At 44.3% G+C, this 18,782-nt stretch overlaps 2 long non-coding RNA genes across 7 annotated transcripts in view; one reads left to right on the top strand and one right to left on the bottom strand.

Annotated features, from left to right (window-relative positions):
* LOC140458568 (uncharacterized) overlaps nucleotides 1–18,782 on the bottom strand; it is a 127,051-nt gene that overhangs the window by 5,920 nt on the left and 102,349 nt on the right. The window lies entirely within an intron of this gene.
* On the top strand, nucleotides 1,884–18,526 carry LOC140458567 (uncharacterized). Of its 6 annotated transcripts, XR_011953561.1 has the most exons (7): nucleotides 1,889–2,044; nucleotides 2,996–3,113; nucleotides 9,044–9,128; nucleotides 9,211–9,345; nucleotides 15,993–16,085; nucleotides 17,150–17,248; nucleotides 17,800–18,526. It is a non-coding gene; the product is annotated as an uncharacterized lncRNA (long non-coding RNA). The 6 variants fall into 6 exon arrangements; XR_011953562.1 differs by lacking the exon at nucleotides 15,993–16,085; XR_011953557.1 differs by having other exon boundaries at nucleotides 15,993–17,248.

Genomic DNA, 18,782 nt, shown 5'->3' with positions numbered 1-18,782 from the left:
GGTCGTGTAGATGTGCAGAAGGATGTTGGAGGCCATGTACATAGATGCCTGAAAGTTGCCACCAGGTGTACACTACTGTTAAGGCGGCATACAGTGTGTTAGATTTCATTTGGAGATGGATTGAGTTCTGGAGCCGCAATATCATGCTGCAACTATCCAAAACACTGGTGTAGCCATATTTGGAATATTGTGTGCAGTTCTGGTGCCCATATTTCTGGAAGGATGTGGAAGCATGGGAAAAGGCGCAGAGGATATTTACCAGGATGTTGTGTGGTCTGGAGAGAAGGTCTTATGAGGAAAGGTTGAGAGACTTGAACGTGTTCTCAGCGGCAAGAAGAAGGCGAAGAGAGGATTTGATAGAGACATACAAGATGATCGGAGGCTTAGATAGGGTAGACAGTGAAATTCTTTTTCCTAGGATTATGACATTAGTGTGTATAAGGGGGCATATCTCCAAATCGAGGGGCGATAGATTTAAGACAGATGACAAAGGCAGGTTCTTTACTCAGAGTGGTTAGGACATGGAATCCACTACCTACTAATGTAGTTAACTCAGCCACGTTAGTGAGATTTAAACAATCCTTTAGATAAGCACATGGGTGATTTCAGGATAGTGTAGGGGGATGAGCTGAGAATAGTTCATAGGTTGGCGCAACATCAAGGACCAAAGGGCCTATTCTGCACTGTATTGTTCTCTGACTATTGTGCTACAAGAGATTTTTACTGTCTTAAACAGAGTGATGGATCTTGTATTGTGGGCTTACGAAGTGTCACTGATCTCTACCAAACATGTACGAGGTAGAGAATGCTGCCTGACCTGCTGCGCTTTTCCAGCAACACATTTTTCAGCTCTGATCTCCAGCATCTGCAGTCCTCACTTTCTCCATGTACGAAGTAGAGCCACGACAATAATAAGAGGCTGCAACAGGAGGGGGACAGGTAGCTCCATACAAAACCCGACTCCTTCTCAACAGTTTTCACCACAAAAACTGAGCGCCTTCCAGAAAAGCACCTCTATAGCCACAACATTTTGCCCCCACAATCGTGGTATCTGGCTGTGCACTAAGAGGCGTGCAAGAGTCTGTACTGGGACCCTGATACGCTTGGTAAAGAGTCAAATCATCTGAGCATTGAGAGCCCCACCACATTGCATGCATTTTCTATTGTTTTCTCTCTGTTCCTGACTTCCCTTGTTTTTCTTAATGAACCTGGTAAAAGTTGTTATTACACACACCTGCACAAGCTGTGAATTGAACCCAGGCCCCTCGGTCCAAGATTCGGGATATTTTCACCGCGTCACAAAACATCGACTCGAACTTCCTTTGTCCCTTGCCTGCTAAGTCACGCCTGAATCAACTCTGCAATTGGGAGGAAGGGGCGGAACAGGAGGACCGAGTCGCGGCCGGTCCTCCAACCAGAGTGAATGAGGAGAGGGGCCAAAGCATTCTCGGGAGTGAACGCTTCAAGATTGGTCAGAGAGCAAACTATTTTGCAGGATTGATCATTCTCACTACATAGTGGAGCATTAAACCTCTCTTATAAATCAATGTGAGATTTTAAGAAATACTGTAGTTGAAATGTAAATCTGATAACGTACATATTTCCAATCGATTTACATAACTCGAGTAAGAAACTTCTTTTCAAGCTCCCAGAACGACTGGTAATTTGCATACCTGGCCGTTATGGTTGATTTGGACCGGACAATCTATTTGACTGTTAGACATCTCCATGACTATAACTCGACAAAACAATTGTTAATGAATAATATTTTACCCATCAGTCTGTGCAGTTATGAATATTCTCTCTCAATTCAATGATAACCTCAGACGCACGCGTGGTTTGGTGTCTATGCAGAGCATGCGCAGTGTCACATTGGTCAGGACAGAGAGAAATGGAGCTGCTTTCTCCGGCAGCGGCTGCGATCGGCTCCAGAGAGCGGCGCTCAGAGCCGGTGTGTGGGAGCATCGCCGGGAGAAAGGAGCGGAGAGAATTCACAAGTCCCGGATAAAGGTTAAAAAAATCGAAAAAGTCCCTCCAGGCCCGGGTAAAGAGGTGGCGGTCTCTGATCAGGGAAGTGGTCCAGGGTCACGGCCGCCATTTGTTTGAGGGAAGAGTGAGGATGGTCAGGGCCGCCATCTTGAGAAGGTCAAGGTGCAGGAGGGCGGGGTTATCGGGGTCTGTAGAACAATCAGAGGAAAGGGAAGCCCCATTGTTATTGATTAATTCCACGAACACAGCTTCACTGGGCGATCCTGCAGGAATATCCTCTCTCAGTCCTGCTGGGATGTTTCACCCCATCAGAACCAGCAGCTCTCCTCCTCTCTCAGCTCCCCTTCTGTCCTTCCTGCAGCATCTGTCCCCTGGAACATTGAGCTGCCTGTCCTGTCCCTCCCTCAGCTGTTGTTTCTGTAATACCTGTGATATCCCAGACCCATCTTAGATTACTTCACTAAAGACAGGAATGCACCCGATGGATTTTTCTTAACATCAGCAATTGTTTAATACTCACTTACCTGTTTTTAATTAAATCTTTTTTGAAGCATTTCATTCACATTCAATCATTTGCAATGGCGGGATTTAAAACTGTCCAGAGAACTTTTGCTGAGTTTCTGGATAAATTGCTTCACAATAATGCCCCTAGGCCATATCTTCGTCTGCTCACAGGTTGCACGTCCCAGTACAACATGAATCAAAACCCTTTCTTTGTGCACAATTATTTGATGCTGAACTCTGGTGATGTCACTCAGTATCTCTCCTTGTGCGGTCCCTCACTGTGTGGGTCTAATTGCTGCCTCTGTCAGCGTCTCTCACTCTTGCAGCTACTCCAGATCCTGAGCCAACAGAATTCTCCACTCCAGAGAGATGAGGCAGTACAGGCCAGGAATGGAGACTGGGATTTTCCAGATCTCTGTGGGGCTCAGTGCCATTTTACATGTGTAACCCTCACAAGCATCAGTCTAATTTCCCATTCTGCCTATTTCTGTGTCTTCTACAGGTACTTGAAGGAGTTACTGACTCAATAGACCTGCCAACTGCTGGTTGGGAAGATGTTTGGTCAGCCAGAGAGAAAAAGGTCAGGGAGGTCAGGAGCCTTATATAAATCCTGCCGCCAGGTAAGATTACACACAGTGCACAGAGCAAAGAGCAATGAGAGGGCTCCAAACATCAGCTAACAGGCCATGACATCGATATAGTGCTGGAGGGGGAGCAGACTCGCCTCAGGCTCAATCACCACTTCTACTTTAAGTTTTATTGTACTGAGATCGCATCGGGAGTTCCCAGTTTTCAATCCAGGCGTGTGCTGTTTTGTTGAGCACCAGGACAACAGAGGGGAAAACAGGCCTGCAATGAGAGAGTGGTAATGCTGCCTGGGATCTTTCTGTTAACTATTCCCTCTCCAACATTGTATCTATGGCTCATCTTGTGGACCAGTGTCTTCAATCATTCTAACTCCTATAACAGTTCCTATCTCTGTCTTCTCCTCCCCTCTCACCAATTATTTCACATATTTGAAACCTCCAGTCCAGATGACCATCCGTATCGCTGTAACTTGCTTCAGTCTCTACAACATGCCTTGTCTCGATAGTCTCCTCCTCCAACAACTGGAGACATAGGGTCTGTTTCTGTGCTGCATTACTCTTTGTTTGATGTTTCCTAAATGGAATGAGTTGCATTTGCCTGTGTTTGGCCCATATCCCTTCCAATCTTCTCCTCTCCATGTACCTGACCAAGTGTCATTTCCATGTTGTAATTGTACTTGATTTCACCATTTCCTCTGGCAGTCCGCTCCATCTATGCACCATCCTCTGTGGAAAATGTTGCCCCTCAGCTCCCTCTTTAAATCCTTGCTCTCTCACCACATGTTTATGGCTCTCGATTTGGACTCACCTACCCTTCGCAATGCACCTTACTTAAGCCCTACATTGTTTCATTCACCTTTATAAGGTCAACCTGTGGCCTCCTCTGCCCAGGAGAAATATTGACGACAATGTTACAAATATCTCCAACTCATGTACTCAATGTTCTGGCCACTGATGACAAGTGCCAAATGCTGCTTTCCCCTCCCTGTCCCCCTGTGATGCCACTTCCAAGGAACAATGCAACTGCACCCCTTGATCTCCCTCTGTTCGACAACACTGCGCAGGTCCCTACCATTAACTGTTTTAATCCTCCCTGGTTTGTCTGAACTAAATCGAACACCTGAATTAAATTTCATCTTTCATTCCTTGGCCCACTGGCCCAGTTGATTAACATCCCCCTCGATAACTATATTCCCTGCCCACTCTTCCACTAATCTTGGTATCCACAAACATACTAACAGGGACTCCTATATTTTCACTCAGATTGTTTATGTAAGTGGTGCACAACAGTGGCCCCAGCACCAATCCTTACAGCACACTGCTGGTCAGAGGCCCCAGTCTGAACAACAACCCTCTCCCCCCACCCTCTGTCTCCCACTGTCATCCCATTTTGTATCCAGTTGGCTAGCTCTCCCTGATCCCTTGTGACTTAACCTTACTAACCAATGTATCATGCTACACCCTGACCAAGGGTTGCTGAAGCCAGAAACAACGTCTGTTGCTCTGTCTTCATCTATCTTCAAGTCAAATTTGTGAGGCATGTTTTCCCATGCACAAAGCCATACTGGCTGCCGTAATCAGTCCTTGTCGTTCCAAATACCACCTACCTCTCAGAATGACCTCCAACAACTGTCGCACCCTGATGTCTGGCTCATCAGTCTGTAGTTTCCTGGCTTCCTCTTGCAGCCTTTGTTAATTAATGACACAACATTATAATCATAGTCAGAGAGTCAGACCACACTGTTCGGTCAATGCTAACCATACTCGAAAACTGATCTTGTCCCACCTGCCTGTACCTTGATCCTATCCCTTCAAACCTTTCCTATTCATGTACTAATCCTAATGTCTTTTAAACATTGTAATTGTCCCCACATTCACCCCTTCCTTGGGAAGTTCAGTCCACACACAATCTACTCTCTGTGTAACAATGTGACCCTCATGACTTTTTTTTTAAATGTCTCTCCTCTTACACTTAAAAATGTAGCTTCTAGTCTTGAAACTCCCCTGTCCTTGGGAAAAAACCAGCTCCCATTAACTCTATCTATTCCCCTCATTATTTTATAAACTTCTACGAGGTCATCTGTCAACATTCAGGTTTCAATGAAAAAAATATCAACCTATTCAGCCTTTCTTTAGAACTGAAAACTTCCATAACCAGCCACATTCCAGTAAATCTCATCTGAACCCTTTCGAGCTTAATAATATCCTTCTGATAACTGGGCGACCTGAACTGAACACAGTATTCCAGAAGAGGACTCACCAATGGCCTGTATAATCTCAATGAGACTTCCCAACTCCTATATCCAAAGTAATGAAAGCAAGTGTGGCAAGTCCCTTTTTAACCATCCTGTCTCCATGTTGCAAACTTCAAAGAATTATGTACCTATACCTCGAGGTCCCTCTGTTCTACAACACGACTGAAGGTCCTACCATTAATTGTATAGGCCCTGCCTGTGTTTGTTGTACCAAATGCATTCCCTCGCATTATACAGATTGAACTCCATCGACAGTTTTTCAGCCATTCACGCATTTCATCAGGATCCCTTTGTAATCTCAGAAAACCTTCTTCACTGTCCACAATGCCACCCTCCAGTCTACCTGCCTATCACACATGGTACAGATATCTCTGCTAGGGGCCCTACAATTTCTTCACCAGCTTCCCATAATGTCCTGAGATACATTTAATCAGGGCCTGGGGATTTATCTACCTTTGTGGTTTAAAACCTCCAGCACCTCCTCTTCGATAATGTGGACTCATTTCAAGATATTGAGTTATAGAGATGTACAGCACGGAAACAGATCCTTCAGACCAACTCCTGCATGATGTATCTAGTCACATTTGCCAGAATTTTGCCAATATCCCTCTAAATCCTTTTTATTCATATACCCATCATATAAAATGTATTTCTATCAGCCTCCACTATTTCCACTGGCAGTTTATTCCATAGACTCTGCCGGAACCAGTTTTCCTTTAGGTCCCTTCGAAACATTCCTCTCGCACTTTAAAGCTATGCCCTGTCGGTTTGGAAACCCCCAGCCTGGGAAAAAGACCTTGTCTATTGACCCTATCGATGACCATCATGATTTTAAACACCTTTATCGGTTAACTCCTCAGCCTCCCATGTTCAAGTGAAAACAGCCCCAGCCTATTCAGGCTTTTCCCTGAAGAGCAAACCCTTCAACCCTGGAAGCATCCTTGTTCATTTCTTCCGAACCTTTCATGTTCCATAACATCCTCCCGATGGCATTGAGACCAGAATTGCACACAGTATTCTAATAGTAGTTCAGACAAACATGGTTTAGTCCCCCGAGCGCCCCAATCTTTATCCACACTAAGTTCCAAAGTGAAATATTTGTTTCGGATCCTGTAGTTGACTACATTGTTGGCTTCATTGATCATTATGGATACCTGTTTTGTCCCTCACTCTTCTTTTGCTCTTAATACACTTATAGAATCTCTTTCAATTCTCCTTAACTTTCTCTGCCGAAGCTATCTTATGTTCCGTCTTTACGTTCCTGATTTCCATCCTAAGAGTATTTCTACAGCCCCGATGCTCCTGAAGGGATTCACTTGAGTCAGCCAGTTATGTGCCCCCCTGTTTTCTTGACCAGAGCCTCGAAACTCAGCCAGTATTTCTTAATTCAGTCAGCATTGAGCTGCACACTAACAGGAACACGCTGGTGCTGAACGCTCCTTTTATCTTGATTGTAAAATATTCCTATTTGCCAGACTTGCCTTTACCTGCAAATAGCCTCCCAGATCTACTTTTAAAATTTATGTCTAATACTATCTTGCTCCATGGTATAACTTGAACTTGTGGACCAAGCCTGTCCTTTTCCATTGCTATTTTCAAACTAATACAATTGTGGTGACTTTCCAAAGTGCTCCCCCACTAACACCTCAGTCCCGTTCCCGACCTTGTTTCCCAAGGGGAGGTCAGGTTTAGCCCCATTCTCCAGTTGGGCCACTTACATAATGACTGTGTACCTGTGCTGACATCTTCAGACATCCAGGGACTTGCCCACCAAGGTCCCTGTGTTCCTCAGTTCTCCAGGAGGACCTACCATTCATGACGTATACTGTTCGCTTACGAGACTCCCCGCAGTGCATTACCTCACAGTGATCAGAAGTAAACACTGTCTGCCATTACTCTGCTCAGTTTATCACCTGATCGATATCAGACTGCAGCCTGAGACCATCCCCCTCACTGTGGACAACACCCTCACTTTTCATGTCATCTATAAACCTACTAATGATTCCTTCTGCTTTCATATCCGAGATATTAATCCGAGATGGTTCCTGCACAGATCCCTGTTGTACATCCACTGGACAAAGGCTTCCAATCGTAAAAACAATCCTCCACCAATTGTGGATACAATTTATCAACTTGCCTTGGATGCCATGGGCTCTTCCCTTTTGGACGAGCCTTCCATGTGGGACCTTGTCAAAGACTTTAATGAACTCCATGTAACCCACATCATCTGCATTGCCCTCATCAAAATCCGAGGACAGTCCTCAAGCAAATCCATACAGACAATTCCTAATATATTCCTGTCCTTTCGAATGTTGATTCATCATGTTCCTCAGAATTGTTTCCAATAATTTCCCTCCCCCTCCTATCAGACTATCTGCTGTGTAATTACCTGGCCTATCCCTGCTGCTCTTGATCAAAGGAATCACATTAGCGATCCTCTAGTCATTCAGCACTTCAGCTGTGGCCAGTAAAGTATTAAATATATCCGCCAGGGCCCCAGCAATCTGCCCCATGACCTCCCATAGCAGCTTGGGATATATTTGATTGTTACTGGGTATTTCTCCACCTTTTTGCCTGTGAAAATATTTAATCCCTCCTCCTCATTGATCTTAAGATGTTCCTGAACCTCACCATCCCTGGCTTCAATGTCTTTCTCCTGTGTGAATACAGATGGGAAGGATTCATTGAAGACCTCACCTTCTTCCTCTGGCTCCATGCACTGATTGCCCATTTGGTTTCTAACAGGCCCCACTGCTTCGTTGGGAATTCTCTTACTCTAACTGTACTTATTAAGTACCTTGTGGCTTATCCTTAACATTATTAGCTAAGGATATTTTGTGACTGTTGTTTGCCTGTTCATTTTTAAGGACTACAACCACCACCCCCAGCATCCACCCCATTCCCCCTGCCCCACACACTCTAGACTTTTGAATGGCTTTGTCTGTTTTTATTGCTCTGTATTTTCTTTCTCAAACTCACAATATCACTTGATCAGTATTTGCTAAATGTGCTGTTTAAGCCATTCACTCCTCGCAAAACACATTTGCTCTGAATTCTCACTGCATCACATTTAACATCTCCCATGTTCCAAATAGAGACTCCAACAAGTGTAGTTCCTTGCAGTCGAGGCTTGCCAGTCTAATGATAATGTTGAATGACAGTGATAATCTAATGATTAATGGCCTCCCCAAGTTTAGATACTTAGCTTCTGCATTACCCTTATCTTTTTCCATAATGTCTTTGAAGCTAACAGTTATGGTCTCTGTGCTCAAAAAAGCTCCTCATCTCTGTCATCTTGTCCAGAACCTACAGCCCACCCTGTCTCTAACATTCTCGAGTCCTTACCAACCTCCCCATCTGTGCACCTTCCTCCAGCCTGGAGAGCACATGATATCACTGTAACCCTCTCCAGTCTTCACACCACTCATTCATTCTCCTATTTACAATAGTGGAATTTGAACATGGCTGAGTTTCTGGATAAATAGCACAGCGATAATACCACCAGGCCATCACTTCACCTTCTCACAGGTTTCCCATCCCTGAGCACTGACACCAGAAGCAAAATGAATCAAAACCCCTTCTTTCTACACAATGGTTTGTTATGAAATCTTCCTGCGCTCTGCTGATATCACTGAGTATCTCTCCATTTGGTATTCCTCACTGTGAGGGTTTAATTGCTGCCTCTGTCAGTGTCTCTCACTCTTCCAGCTACTCCAGATCCTGAGCCAACAGAATCCATCTCTCCAGAGAGATGAAGCAGCACAGACCAGAGATGGAGATTGGGATTTTTCAGGTCAGTATGGCAATTATTACCATTCTGCATGTGTTTCCATCACCCTAATTTCAGAGACTGTCTATTTCTCTGTCTCCTGTAGGTATTTAGGAAGTTCCCGACTCAATAGACTTCCCAATTGCTGGGTGTCTCATCCATCACCTCATTGAAGATGGTTGGTCAGCCAGAGCGACAAAGGGCAGGGAGATCTGGAGCATTCAATAAATCCTGCAGTGAGGTAAGATCACTCACAGTGCACAGAGCAGAGAGCAATGAGATATCTCCAAACATCGGCTAACAAGACATGACACAGATACAGTGCTGGAGGGAGAGCACAGTACAGACACACCTCAGGCTCAATCACCACCCCCACTGTATGTTTTGTTGCACTGAGACAGCATCGAGAGTTCCCAGTTTTCAATCCAGGCCTGTGCTGCCTTGGTGAGCATCTGGACAACAGAGGGGAAAGCAGGCCTCCCACGAGAGGTTTGTAACCGTGACCAGTCTAAAGAGTCCTTGCTAACTCTACAACCCTCAATATTGCTAACTTCATCCAGTCTCGACAACCGAGCAGAAAGCAATGAGAAGGCTCCAAACCTCTGTTAACAAGACATGACATCGATACAGTTCTGGAGGGGGAGTACAGAATATCCCCACCTCATGCACAATCACCACCCTGGCTTTAAGTTCTGTTGTACTAAGACTTGCTACTCTCCAACGCTGCATCTACGGCATGTCTTGTGGACCAGTGTCTTCAATAATTTGTAACTCCTATAACAGATCCTATGTCTGTAACCTCCTCCTATCCCAATCGTCCCTCCACATATTTGAAATGTACTGCATTCCAGACTACCATCCCTGTCGCTGTAACTTGCTTCAGTGTCTACAACATGCCTTATCTAAGTAAGCTCCTCCTCCAATCACTGGAGACAGAGTCATACAGCATGGAAACCGCTCCTTTGATTCAAATAGTCCATAATGACCAGAGACCCTGAACGATTCAAGTTTCCCTGCATTTGACCCATATCCCTTCAAAGCTTCTCCTCTCCATGTACCTGCCCAAATGTCTTTTGCATGTTGTTATTGTACTTTGCTCTACCACTTCTTCTGGAAGCTCATTCCATACCTGCACCATCCTATGTGTGGAAAATGTTCTCCTCCAATCCCTTTTACGTCTTTCTTCGCTCCTTTCATATTTATTCCCTCTAGAACATAGAATGTGGCAGCGCAGTACAGGCTCTTTGACTCTCGATGTTGCGCCAAGCTGTGGAACAAATTTGAAGCCCAAGTAGCTGACACTATTCCATTCTCATCCATATGACTATCCAATGACTATTTAACTGCCTTTCAGGTTAGCAGATCTACTCCTGTAGCTGGCAGACCTGAGGAGAGTCAATACAGTGTGTGAATAATCCTGGGACCTGAGAATGGTCAGTACAGTGTGTGAATACTCACGTGGCCTGAGAATATCAATACTGTGTTGCCTGTGATTGCCCCAATGATGTGTGAACAATCCAGTGGCCTGAGGATGGTCAATAATGTGTGAATACCCCTGTGGCCTGAGGATAGTCAATGCTGAGTGTTAGTTATCCTTTGGCCTGAGGATTGTGAACATAGATTGTGAAAAATCCTGCGGCCTGAGAATTTCCGTACTGTGTGTAAATAATCCCGTATCCTGAGAATGGCTAATATTGTGTTTGAATGATTCTTTCCTGACGATGGTCAATACTGTGTGCGAATAATCCTGGGAACTGAGAATGCACAATACTGTGTGTGAATATTACTGTGGCCTGAGGATGGTCAATGCTGTTTGTAAATAATCCTATGGTCTGAGAATGGTCAATATAGCGTGTGAAAAATCCTGCGGCCTGAGAACTTCAATACTGTGTGTAAATAATCCTGTAGGCTCAGGATACTTAATACTGTGTGTGAATTAATCTTATTGAGTGAAGATGGTCAATACTGTGTTTGAATAATTCTCTCTTGAGGATGGTCAATACTGTATGTGAATAATCCTGGGAACTGAGGTTCGTCAGTACTATGTGTGAATATTATAGTGGCTGAGGACAGTCAATGCTGTTCGTGAGTAATCCTGTGGCCTGAGGAAGGTCAATACTGTTTGTGAATAATCCTGTGGCCAGAGGATTGGAAATACTATATGAATATTCCTGTGGCCTGAGGACAGTCAATACTGTGTGTGAATAGTCCAGTGATCTGGGAATGGGAAATAATATGTGTGAATAATCCTATATCCTGAGGATGGTCAATACTGTGTTTGAATAATTCTCTCTTGAGGATGGTCAATACTGTATGTGAATCATCCTGGGAACTGAGGTTCGTCAGTACTATGTGTGAATATTATAGTGGCTGAGGACGGTCAATGCTGTTCGTGAGTAATCCTGTGGCCTGAGGATGGTCAATACTGTGTCTGACTAATCCTGTAGTCACTGAAGTGTTGTTTTTTTGATTAGCAACTGGTTGATCCTCTCCCTCATATGTCCCTCCACATTGCTGCAAACCCCTCCAGCTGCAGCAATCCGTACTGGCTTTGTAACACTGTTCAGGCCCTGATGACTCTCTGTAACACTCTCAGCACATTCGTCTCTCCCTGATCGTGTCATGTCATTAAACGCTGACAATGATTCCCCTTCCCACAGCCCTCCCCCTGCTTGCAGACCCTTTGCAATCTCTTTAAAACTTACTCCTAAAACACACTCTCACTTTAGGATTTTAAGTACTTTTTGGTGACCTTCTCCACCTCATAATCTAATATGATCCATTTTGTTCTGAGTGAGGGACCGGTGGGAATTTCTTGCTGAGGATTTGTCTGTTTCAATGAAATGTTCTTTTGTTGAGTGTTTTACACTGTTCTTTCAAACGTTTTCCACTGTCCATTTACAGACACATATTTCAGTCTGTTGAGTCTGTTAACCTTGGTCAGTTCTACTGTCAAACTTATGTGATTGGCTATTTTTGTTTCTAGTTGTAGCTTGGCCTTTCTGTGATTCACTGAAATGCTTTAAATTAATTTAAATTGCACTTTATCGCAATTTCCCAGAGGATCTCTCCAGGTGACTTGACTCATTCACTAAGTTTCATCTCACAACTATTTACCTGAGATAGTTACATCCCTAGCCAGTTGCACAGTGTGTTATTCAAAGAAACACTGAAAAAAATCTCTTTACTCCCCTTCCAATATCACACTTATCTGTGTGATTGTCCCAGATGATGCGAATATTGAACTTTCCCAAAATTATCACAATACATTTGTTTAAAAAATTCCAATGAATTCATGTGCAATGCAGTGATGAGCAATGAAATGCTGTTCTGTGGCTAAAACTGTTCTGCTGCTTGTGTCCTTGGCAAGGACTGGCCAGAATTTGACTACTGGCTGACTCTACTTCATGATCTGAGGCCAAATGATTTCTCTGTAATGCCGTTGTTATCCATTATTGTTAGGATTGCCCATTTCGCCTGAGTTTCTGCAAGGTTGTGGATCATTGAATATTTATGTTCCATCTTTTGTTCGCCCGGAAACCATGTCTCCCTGGTGTCGAAATCTCTTTTAACGTTGGGTCACAAATCCATCGACCTTATTGATGAGACTTTGTCCATTCCAAAACAAAATTGCTCTTTCCCACAACTTTCTGTCAAAAACCGATTCACTGTTGTGCGACTTGAGTTAAACTTTGTCACATCCTGTCCCTTTCTGCTTGTCTTCAGCCACATTCCCATGCTGTTCCTATGCGTCACCTTTTCTCTTTGGATTTGGAAAGCTCCTTTCACCTGAACCCTGCATCCTCTCTGTCAGTTTAAAGCCCTGTCCATAAACCTACCAACATTATTGGCCAGGACACTGGTCCCAGCACAGTTCCAGTGGGACCATCCTAATGGATTATTTATTAAATCAGGTATGGGATGTGGGTGTCTCTGGCTGACCAGCCTTTCTTGCCCAATCCTAGCTGCCCTTGAACTGAGTAGCTTGCTCAGCCATTTCAGAGGGTAATCGAGAGGCAAACACTTTGCTGTGAGTATGTCGTGCAGACCACGAGAGGATGGGCAGATGTCTTTCTAAAAGGACAAATGTTTGGATATTTTGTACATCAGCAATGGTTTTATACTTATTTATGGATTATTATTATTTCAAAAACTATTGATTTCAAATGTCTCCATTTCAGATGGTGGGATTCAAATCGATAGAGACGGCTCAGTGGTTAGCACTGCTGCCTCACAGCACCAGGTACCCGGGTTCGATTCCAGCCATGGGCGACTGTGTGGAGTTTGTGCATTCTCCCCGTGTCTGAGCGGGTTTCCTCCACAATCCAAAGATGTGCAGGGCAGGTGAATTGGCCATTCGAAATTGTCCATAATATTAGTTACATTAGTTAGGGGGAATAGGTCTGTGTAAGTTACTCTTTGGAGGGTCAGTATGGACTTGTTTGGCCGAAGGGCCTGTTTCCGTACTGTAGGGATTCTGATATATTGGGCAGCAGCTGCTGTCAATCACCCAGACTCCTGTATGATCGGGAGCAAGTGCTGTAGGAGGGGAGACCAGTGCACGGGTGCAGTGCTGACCAATTGTAGGAGTATGCACAGTATAGGTCAGTGCCTGGGAAGGAGGCTGCGGGTGTGAGGGATTAATCTGTCATTAATCTGTCATAGGAGTGGGGGGATTGGTTTGGATTTCAGTTCACAGAAGAGAGAAATTGTGAGACTGAGGTTTGAAGCTTTGGGGGAAACAAGGAAACTACAGTTTAATACTACAATTGTCTTATGAATTTCCATTCTGTATTAACAGTAGTAACTTGTGTGCTCTGTTGTATGGTACTGAAAGGGTGGATTTGTGAATGAGAAATTCAAATTTAACTTCATGTTCAGATCTGATAGTTACTTGATCCGTGCCGATCTGAATATCATTGGCCTTTTCATCTGGAAGGAAAGGTGTGCATTCTGTCCGTGGGCGAATATTTCAAATCTCAATGTGACTGGGAAAGTACTGAGACACAGCCAAGTCCGTGTCAGTGTGGTGAGTGTGGAGAGAGATTTCATTTGTTTTTGAAAGTCTGGAAAATCATGGCACATTTCCCAGGAACAATGAAGTCACAACTTTGCTTTTAGAAGGACAAGTCTTTAATTAACCATACAACCAGAAAGACACAAGGATACCTGCACCATGGGAAACACTATGAAAACGGGATTGTTGTAAAGGAGTTCATTCTCGATCATGGATTGTAATCCATTGGCATTGTCACGTCGGTTCCAGCGCCGCGGGGAAATACTGGAAATATGATGAATGTAATGTAGGTTTCAGTTATTAAACTGTAAAAAGTGCAGAACAATTTACAAGGATGTTGCCAGGGCTCAGGGGTCTGAGTTACAGGGAGAGGTTGGACAAGTGAGGATTTTATGTTAAGAGCAGAGGAAACTGAGGGGCTTCTTTTCTAGAAGTGTATAAGACCATGAGAGGCATGGATAAGGTGAATGCACTCAGTCTTTTTCCCAGGAACTCAAGGATTGGACGGCTTGATTGGATCAGTTTAAGGTTAGAGGAGAAAGAATTAAAAAGGGAAGCTGAGGGGCAACTGTTTTACACAGAGGGTGGTATATATTTGGAATGAGCTGCCAGGGGAAGTGGTTCAGGCAGGAACACTCACAACAGGTAAAAGACATTTGGACAAATACATGGATAGGAAAGGGTTAGAAGCAAATGGGCCAAGTGCAGGGAAATGGGGTTAGTGTGGATGGACATTCTGGTCGGCATGGGCCAGTTTGGACCAAAGGGCCTGTCTCTGCTGTCGGATTCTATAACTCTAAGTGCATTTGCTATTTCTCCCACTAACTCTGTTGGTATCCTGGGATATATTCCATCAGGGCAATGAGACTTGTGTACCTTTAACTCCATTAGCTTGTTTCTTTCATGATAATGGTTATTATCTAGGTCTTCACCCTCCTTAGTCTCCTTATCAATTACTGGCATGTTCTACGTTTCCTCCACTGTGAAGTCTGACTGCTGAACCCTGCAGGATAGGAATAACGAGGCACAGAAGTCTGAGGGGTCTTCTTTGAGTCTTTATTGATGAAACATGGCAGTAACAAAGATAGTGTACATGCAAAACACCTCCAGGCAGCATCAGGTAACTCCCCGCCTGTCCGATGTAAAGCTCCCATTCTTATACCTTTGTGGTTTGGGACTTTGAATAGAGACTGTCTCTCAGTATTCTCTCCATGGCAACAGCAGTTAGAAAGACCCCCCCCTCCCTGTGGCTCCCTCAATTATCTGACAGGCACTTCAGTTTCAGTGGGGCTGTCTGTCAGGATTCTGATGTGGAGGAGCCGGTATTGGGGTGGGGTGGACAAAGTTATAAATCACACAACAGGTTAAAATCCAACAGGTTTATTTGGCAGTACAAGCTTTTGGAATGTGCTGTGATTTTTAACTTGATCAGGATAATCTCTATGGTAACAGTTAAGTGCTTCAACAACTACAGAGGCCATATGTTCCCCACATAATAGGTTCCCCTCTAGCAGTGTAAACAGCTATTCCAGCCCTGGGGATAGCTACTCATCGCTTTTCTCCCCCAATCCCATCTCGCTTTCTGTTGATCTTTAAAGGTTTTCTAATCTCCTAGTTTCTCCTTGGTCTTTGCCAAATTTGTATGCCTTCTATTTCAGTTTGATAGACTCCCTTATTTCCTGAGCCACCCACGGCAGATTACTCCTTTTCCTACAGTCCTTCCTTTTCCCTGATATATACTTTTGCTGAGCACTTTGAAAAATTGCTTTATATTCCCCCACTGTGCGTCAACTTTCCCACCATAAAGTCTTTGTTTCCAGTCTACATTAGCCAACTCCTGCCTCATCCTATTGTCGTCTCCTTTGTTTAAGCACTGGATCTTGGGATTGGATCTAATCTTCCAGCTTTCCATCTGTGTTCTAAGTTCAACCAGACTGATCAGAAGTCTTTTATCAGATTACGAGGTGAGACGATGTTTCCTGGGTGTTTTGGTTTTCATTGTCAGAGACCTTGGCTTTGTAATAAAGTCCAGAATAGATATTCACAACAGAGTATTCTGGACGCTGTGAATGTACGACACAGTATAAATCCATAAATCACTGTCTCCCCTCAGTTTAAAATTCCAAAATCATTATCTTCTACACGCTTACTCACTACCTAAGTTTGGAACGCTAACCCACCTGACTATCCTGCTGTTTCTGAAAATCTCCTTTGGTGAAGGTGGTGATTTTTGGATTCAGCTTTCCAGTTATTACCGTAAGAAGATAAGCCCTGGACACAGGAGAGGCAATGCAGCCCTTCGAACCAGCTCCACCATTTAATACGGTGATGATTGAGCTCACCTCGGTCTCAGCTGGATTTTCACGCCTGCTCTGTCTTACCCTTCAACCCATTGCAAATTCAACATCTGTATCTCTTCATTAAATTGGGTCACTGTCCTGGCATCCACCGCATTTTCAATAGGAAATTCCACAGATTCAAAACACATTGAGATAGGTACATTCTTCCTCATGAGATTAGAATAAAGTCCCTATAGTGCAGAAACAGGGTATTCATCCATCGATTCCACACCAACCCTATGATGAGCATCCCATTCAGACCCACCCATTCCCTGTAACACTGCATTTCCCATGGCTAATTGTCTCACCAGCACGTGCATGGACACTGCCAGCAATTTAGCATGGGCAATCCATCTAACCTGCACATCTTTGGACTGTGTGAGGAAACTGGAGAACTGGACAAAACCATGTAAACATGGGGAGAATGTGTAAACTCCACACAGTCGCCTAAGGTCCCTGACACTGTGAGGCAGTAGCGCTCGCCACTGAACCACCTCTGCTTAAAACCTACTGGGCCTTATTAACCTCCCTATCCCCCAATTGGCTGAATCTATGTTCCTTACGTCAGAAATCAGGTTGTCTAATCGGATGTCTCAGTAAATCCCAGTGACAGCCCACATGTCCCGTGTGTCTCAATGGGGATCCGATACACAACATCCTCCACCCCACCCTTTTCATTCACATTCCAGAGACAGGGCTCCAGTGGCTGCATGAGGACTGCAACTCCCAAATTCCGAGGCAGGGACCACACGTGGGGAAACCTGGCACTGCACAAGTACAGAATGTGGGTGAGTTTTGGAGTATGTGCTTTGGGGTAACTAGTGGAAAGTATTTCACATTCTGTGTGGAGGAGGAACGTATTTGCTTGTAGTATTGATCTGTTGGAGGGTCAAAGTGTCACCACACCCACAGGGACCAAGTTCCATCCCCAACTTGTCATAACACTGGAATCGACCAATGAGAAACAAAGAAGGATCTGACCCATTCTCCCAGACTGAAGGTTCCTCTTCTGTCCAGGATCTGCCACCTCCCTTTCTGTTTCCTTTTGTTTCATTCTGCTGTTACATTATTGACTTGCAGCAACTGAAGGGAAAGAAAGTGAACCCAGAAAGGGTGCAGAGTCTAACCAGGGACGGGAAGTGGTGGCATAGATCTGTTTATCAATAACACCATGAGAATGGGGAGGGTGTACATTAGGGGGCAGTAGAGTCAGAATGGTGAGAGAGAGTAAATGGGCTGGAGGGTTACAGCTTTGGGGGAAGAAAGGGGAAAAAGATATTCCAGAGAAACTAGAATTGTCTGCTCTGAATTTCTAATCTGTACATATTCCTTTATACAGGGTGCTAGATGGTGAAGATTTGCAGACTGAAATCTCAAAATCATGTGCAGATCATGATTAAGTTAAACAACATTTTGAAGAACTAAAGATAGAGAATCACTGGGCTAAAATCCTGCAACACTCTCCCTCCCAGCATTGTCGGTCTCTCTGGGCCAAATGGACTGTGAATGGTACAAGACAGCAGCTCACTACCATCTTCTCAAGGGGAGCGAGAGATGGGGAATAAATGCTGGCTGAGCCAGTGATGCCCATATCCTGGAAACGGTTTCTATCTCTCGTTGCTGAAATCCAGTCGATGTTACTGCAGGATGATGAGGGATGCTGAGTGCATCCTCTAGGAGGCAGCACCATCACATTACCCCACCGACACCCACACAGTAACACAACAACGCCACTGGAACAAAAGGCAGTGAAGCCCAAGGAAGACTTAGATATAGTTCTTTGAGGTAAAATCATGAAAGGGGATTGGAACACAGCAGGAACAGGAGACTGAGCTGGATGGTCAGCTGTTTCCCATTGAATGGTGGAGCAGGATTGAAAGGCCGAATGGCCTCCTGCTGCTATCTCCCAGGTATGTAAATAGCCATGGAGCCCGGGTAGGAAGAAGTGGGCAGGGATTCTCCAGGAGATTGCACTTCCACATCAGTTTTCAGTGAGGGATGGTTTGATGGATTTTATTTAACATTTGTCTTTAACACAAGGTTTGTGAATTTGGTTTTAAAATATTGCAGCTATTTATTCCACAATAAATAAAACTAAAAGAAAAGAAATGAAAATGAAAACAGTTTTTTAAAATTTCAAACTCCTTGTAAAACAAAATCCCGTCTATTCCCGGACACCATCACTTTCCAGTTACTCAAACTGCAGGGAAATATTCCCTCCCTGTTTGAACCTGTTGGTTTGATTTAACTGCTTTTCAGTTCTCCTTCTGTGAGCTGTGAAGTGGTTCCCCCCCATTTCTCCTACCCAGAAGTGTTATCACA

The sequence above is a fragment of the Chiloscyllium punctatum genome, chromosome 33 (assembly GCF_047496795.1).
Source record: "Chiloscyllium punctatum isolate Juve2018m chromosome 33, sChiPun1.3, whole genome shotgun sequence".
NCBI lineage: Eukaryota > Metazoa > Chordata > Chondrichthyes > Orectolobiformes > Hemiscylliidae > Chiloscyllium > Chiloscyllium punctatum.
Note: the sequence above shows the minus strand (reverse complement) of the source record. Positions and strands in the feature narration are given on the sequence as shown.